The 6,530-nt window shown below is 45.3% G+C and overlaps 1 pseudogene; it reads right to left on the minus strand.

Moving 5' to 3' along the window:
- Positions 1-650: 650 nt before the first annotated feature.
- Positions 651-6,530, minus strand: part of LOC129692712 (nucleophosmin-like) — an 8,918-nt pseudogene continuing 3,038 nt past the window's right edge.

The raw sequence follows: 6,530 nt of genomic DNA on the forward strand, positions 1-6,530 counted from the left end.
CGTAGAATACAAGAATTCTAAGAGACATGTAGACAGTGAAGTTTAGGCACACATAAAGGAAAGACTAGGTGAGCAAGACTGAATCTTAAGAAAGATTTATTTTGGCTTAGGGTTCACAAAGTCAGTCCATGATGTAGGGAAGGCAGGACACAGAAGTTCAGCTCATACCACACACAACGGGCCACAAAGGATGTCAGGTCCTCTCAGGGCAGCTCTCTCCTCTTCCCATATCTACTAGATCAGAGCCCAGACCCTGCTCACAGGATGGTTGTCTCACATTCACGTGTCTTTCCCTCCCCTTAGTCAATTCTCTTACAGATAGGCCTATGGGTATGCCTCACCAAACCTCTTGGCATTTCTTTTCCTTCCTTCTTTCCTTCCCTCCTTCCTTCCTTTTTTCCTTTTGTCCTTTCTTCCTTCCTCCCTCTTTTCTTCTTCTTTTCTTTTTTCTTTTTTGTTCCTTCAAACAGTTTGAGCAGCCAAGGATACAAAGGTATTAAAACATGCTCAAAGAGATGAAGACACAAGTAGTAGAAAGCAGTAATGTTCTCTGCATCATAAAAGTGAAAGAAAATGCTTTAGGGAAAACAAGAGCTCGCATCCAGCATGCAATGGGGAATAGATGGCCAATCAGGACAAAGGATGGAGATTCAAAGAAAAGACTTCAGTCTGGTTTGTTGGTGGTTCTCAGGGTGGACTGTTTCTATACTTACTTGCATTTTTACCTTAATGTCTTCTACAGAACCAGGACCTTTTGGTGTTTTAGGAGTATTCCCCTGTTTTTTGAAGGACTCTTGATCTTTTGATTTTGGTGATGATGGTTTTAAGTGTTTTGCATTTGGCTTAATTTTTGTGCACTTTTAGGTGGGATATGTTTTTTTTTTTTTTTCCCATGGATTTTTTTTCCATGGGAACTTTTTCTTCAGTTTCCTCCTTGTCAAAATCATCATCATCTTCCTTGTCATCATCTTCATCAAGTTTTACTTTTTTTTCCTGTGGAGCCTTGTTACCATCTCCAGATCACTTTCCAGATATACTTAAGAGTTTCCCATCCTTATCTTTATCTTCTGACTCTGCGTCTTCCTCTATCTACAACTCCTAGGTGTTGTTCACTAATGTGTACAGGCCCTAGGCCACACTTCAACCTTAAGATCGCCCAAAGCCCTGAGGGAAAACTGTTGGTTGTACAGACATTTTCAATGTTGCCAGTGTTACTTTGATTGGACTGTCTTCGTATGCCATTGCTTTTACCTCTGCAATGTGTAATTCTTTTTTTTTCCCCCAACCACTGACGTGACCATTCTCAGTGATAACTGGTGCTCATTTTTATCATTACTCACCTTAAACTGATGATCTTTGTCAACATTTATTTCACAACCGAAAAGTCAGTTCTGGGGCCTGAGAGGGTTTATATCTATGTCCCTCGAGTCTCCCTTGAGGTAGATGTGTATACTTCAGTGTGAGAGAAGCCAGACAGAAAAAACTACCTACTGTTCCTTCAAACAGACAGGCAGGACAGAATCACACTAGGTATAAAAGTGTGTAGCCCAGGCTACTCTTGAACTCCTACCTCTGCCTCCTTCAGTAAATCCTACCACATCAGTCTCTTGGCATTTCTCAATCCCCAAATTGCCAGTAAAAATGTAGGCTGTCCTATAAGAATGTTAGTAACAACCGACTTGGATAACAATTTTAAGCCTTGAAACTCATTGCTAAGATCAGCTGTTTCTTTGGTATTGAAACGCCAAGAGATTTTCTTATTTAATTTCTGATCTATTTCTATTTCTCTCAAACAGAACCAGCCTGTCCTTAACTCTCCGTTTGAATGAGTAACTTCTGACAGTCACCTAATGGGCCCCGCTGACACTCAGTAAATGGTAAGCAGTGTCAATCGCACATGTCCGCTGCTAGTCACAGAAACCTCATCAACGAGGCCTTATCACAGACTCTCACCTCCCGGGTAAACAAAGAAAGGCTAAGAAGTACTGTGAATGCTCAACCTACTGCCAAATACGGGAGCTGCTTATATTGGTGCAGCCGAAATAGCCCGTCTTCCACAGAAGGCGTGTTGCAGCCCCAGGCTGCTTGCCCTTCTCCTCTCTCCAACAGAGAGACGTTTTCAGAAACACTGACCATTTGCAAACGCTACTGTCACAAACTCTACGGCACACGCACAGAAACCAAATCACCGAGCTAATCACAAAACTTGGGAAGCAGAGAGCAGTCAAGAGCAGCGAGCCTGAGGGATGTGCCTGAGACACTGAGACACTGTGCTGGAGGGAGTATGAACACTTGATATTACGAGCCCAGGTACTTACCGAGGCCTTTGTTGCGTCAGGAAAATGGGAATGATGCTGAGTGACATTAAAGAAGATTCTTCAGGGCCAGCAAATGCGGCTCAGAAGTAGAGCACTTGAGGCCCTGGATTCCACCCTAGCACCAGGAAAAAAAAAAAAAAAAAGAAAGAAAGAAAAATCAAGCATTCTTTGTGGGGTAAAAAATATGTTGCATAAAACATCAAATTATAGGGCAACCAGCTAGTCATTACTTTGTTTCCTTGCTGCTGGCCTGATGTGGAAACACCAGCAGTACCCCCCACTGCTGTTTGAACGACCCAGTCACTCCAAGGTAATTGCTAATTTCAATTCGAATGCACATTACTTATTTAGGCTGCGACCACAGGTCACTTACTACACATCAAACACTGGCTTTTGCTCTTTTCCACATTGCCTCATTTAAATTCCTTTTCCTTCCTTTTCTCTGAGACAGTGTCCTGCAGCACAGCCCAGGCTGCGCTGGAACTCTTGATCCCCTGGCCTCAGCATTCTGAGTGTCGGGAATACAGGTGTGCACCACCACATCTGGCTCACTCACTTTTTAAAGTGGTCTAAGAGATGAGGCGTTTTCCCTGATTGACCAATGAGAAGGCCGAAGTTTAGAGACGCGAAAATCACTTTTACATGGAGAATGTGATAGAAAAGAGATGAAAGCACAGGCTCCAACAGACCAGTGACTCTTGGCAAATGCGGAATTGGGGTAGGCCCGTGGGATGATGCATCTCTGCCCAGGGGCAAATGTGTGGCTGGAGTTAGTGGGAGTTGGGTTGGGGCATGCGGGAGGCAGCTGAAAAAGGGAGGCAGCTGAAAAAGGGTTTGACCAGGGGACACATCAGGACATTTGGAAGTGGCAGGGCAGAGTTTATCCGAGGATTCGGGCAGCCACGTGATGGGTCAGATGGTTAGATGTATTCTGTCAGGAGAGAGAGAAAGAGAGAGAGAGAGAGAGAGAGAGAGAGAGAGAAAGAGAGAGATATCTTACTATTGCATATCTAGCTGCAAGGAATTGAAGACTCAAGCGGAACCAGCCTAAGAAGAGGGCATTGCTACATCACAAAGCACAAAGCCCTGAGAGGGAGGGTCCCAGGACACCATAGCTACTTGTCTTGACACTAAGGATGCAGGTATTTGACACCCTTTCATTATACCCTAGTCACAATGCCCAAAGTGTTCTGAGCTGCACAGCGGTTGAGGAGGCTCTCAGCATTTCACATAGAAAACATACACACAGCCAACAAGGGGTGTTTCCTCCTGTGTGCCTGTGTTTACGGAGCCTAGGGAAAACCATTCTGGAAGCCCTGGCAGATTGTCTTCCAGGTTCCAGCTCTTAGGATTGGAGATGTGGTCATGCGCAGTCCGTGGCACAGGAAAGGAATTATCATTTCCCAGTATCTGCAGGGGATTGGAACCGGGACTTGTCTTGGATACTGTCTTCGTCAGTGTTTGATTGCTGTGAGGAGACACCCATGACCACAGCAACGCTTATAAAAGAAAGCACTTAATTGGGTCTTGCTTACAGTTTCAGAGGTTTAGGCCATTGTCATCCATGTGGGGGAGCATCGCAGGCCATTGTCATCCATGTGGGGGAGCATCGCAGCGTGCTGGCAGATATGCTTCTGGAGAAACGCTGAGAGTTCTGCATCCAGATCTGTAGGCAGCAGGAAGGATCAGAAGATACTGGGCTTGGCTTGAGTGTCTGAAATCCCGAGGCCCACTTGAAGCAACACACTTCCTCCAACAAGGCCACACCTCCTCCAACGCACCTCCTACTCTCTGTCAAGCAGGGCCACTCCCTAATGACCAGCCAGAAGATCCTATGGAGGTTATCCCTGTTCAAACCACCACAGATACCAAAATCCACTGATTTACATATTGCCTGCATACCTCAAGTTATCTCTCAACTACTTATAACACTAAATGGAAAATACTGTGTCAGTAATCACTGCTCTATATTGTTTAGGTAACAATAACAAGAAAGAAAAAGTGTGCACAGCGTCAGGTTTAGAGGTAAGTTTTTTTTTCCCCAAAATTATTTTAATTAATAATTTAATTATTTTAGTTGGATATGTTCATGAGTCTGAGGCCCGTGGAGTAAGTAGGGACATCTGTAATGTGATTAGCTTCAGCTAAGCTATAATCACCTACTTGGACCCGAGTGAGGGTCTTTCTCCCTAAATGGTGTGGCGGGGGGGAACTGGGGCACAGGCTGCCAGGCCAGAACTGAGAGTGCACCTGAGGAAGAAATATGTGACCCCTGTGTGTGTGGATTATGAGCAGCTGTACAGAAAAGGAGGTTGTTTGTACCGTCTGCCTTGAGGACAATGACAAGGTTGTCATGGAATTAGACAAATACTCATGAGTCCACACTGAGCTTTCTGAGCCAGACGCCTCCCAACTTGCTGGTGCTCCTGGAGGACTCTTCTCTGCCCTCTTTAATTCAGACCTGCTTCAGCTGCCCTCTCCCTAAGGGCTGCTGTAAATTCTCCCCAACAATCCCTAACATTGACCCCACGGCCCTCTCTCTCCCTCCTTCTGTCCTCCCTGACCACTCACTTTTCTGAAGAAATACAGGTCAATGGCATGAAAACAATACATACTATTTAGAAGGAAAAAAAACAAAACCACAAAGATTGTTTTGGGGAAAGAACATTTTCTCCTAAACGCTCCTGTATTTTTAATTCCTTCCCAAAAGCCATTCTCCACCTGTCTTTTATTAAACACCAGAGAAACAGAAAACACGATCCCCCACTCACCCACTCCCTGCCTGCTCCCCAAGGGTGCATCCCTGTGGTTACCCCAGCCACTGCCTCCCTGGCAGGCACCCACCATGCTTGGGGCCCATCCCTGCTCACTCTCTGCTCCCTGGGGTGGTGGTGATGGGGGTGGTGGGAAGAGCCTAATAGTAAACAGGATGGCTCTGGTTCTGAAATGAACGGTGGCAGGCAGCCCAGGAGTAAAGACATAAAGAAGCTGCAGGTTTTCAGAGACCTGCCAGCAACCCTCTAAAACAGGAAGAGGATCCTTGGAACTGTCCCGTTCACCCTCAGCCTCAGCTCCTCTTGTTCATGCCTCTGGCTGCTAAGCTCCGACTGTACTGCTGACTCCTAGGGCAGCAGACAAAGCCTGAGATGTCGCAATGCAGGGGCATGTCCCCGGTCCCCCAGATAACTCCTCTATTTGCAGGACGGGGGTGCGGTTATAAATGTCATTCCTTTTCTGGGAGATGAGCTATTAGACGCCAGTAGGCTTCCAGGAGAACTAAAAACAAACAAACAGAAACGAAGGGCTTAGGGTAATGGGTAGGTGCAGGCTTGCTACTTGCTGTTCTTTCAAAGCTGTTCCCAAGTGCCTTACATTCCAGGGTCTGCAATTGACTGGGACTCAGAACTACAGGGTTCGAATGTAGAAAGAGCTGAAACAAGTGTTTTAAACTCTATGGCATTCATGCTAGTATGTGGGTATCTGGGTCTTTAGATGCACATAGAAAGCCAACACCGGTGAATACGAGGAACAGCAGAAGCAGAAGATTTACGTTAGAGCTACAGCACTTGAAGTGCGGCTGATGGTCTGCTCGCATCAAGAGCCATTTGATAGCAATGGACCACGGGTTCGTGGTGATGAGAGTCAAGCCTGCAGTTAGAACTGTGTGATACACCAACGAGACAGCCATTACTCAAAGCCATTGCTCAAAGGCGCATGGGGTGTGTCTTTTACTTTTCAGAAGCTTAACGTCACCACAAATACATAACAGTTTAGGTAATAAATCAAAAGAACCTAAGAGGTCACAGGCATTATTTGAGAAACTAGGGTGCACATTGTGATAAGTTAGTGCCCCAAGAGGGTACAACTGCAGACAGGTCTACTGAGGCTTCTAAAAGGGGACGGGGTTTGGTGTGGGGATTACAGAACCAAGGACCTGGGTAGGGGAAGGAGTGGAGGGTGCTGAAGACAATGCAATAGCTGTATGTGAACGGTGTCACTTCAGTTGGGAGTTCCTGCCCATCTGCGTGTGTCCACCTGTGCTCATCTGCCTGGACATCATTGTCCTTAAGGCTTTTTTGGTTCTAAAAATGCCTTCTTTTAATTGTATATGTATATGTATATGTATATGTATATGTATATGTATATGTATATGTATATGTATATGTATATGTATATGTATATGTATATATATATATACATATACATATACAT

The sequence above is a fragment of the Psammomys obesus genome, unplaced genomic scaffold (genome assembly GCF_907164565.1).
Source record: "Psammomys obesus unplaced genomic scaffold, mPsaObe1.curated_primary_1811, whole genome shotgun sequence".
NCBI classification, from domain to species: domain Eukaryota; kingdom Metazoa; phylum Chordata; class Mammalia; order Rodentia; family Muridae; genus Psammomys; species Psammomys obesus.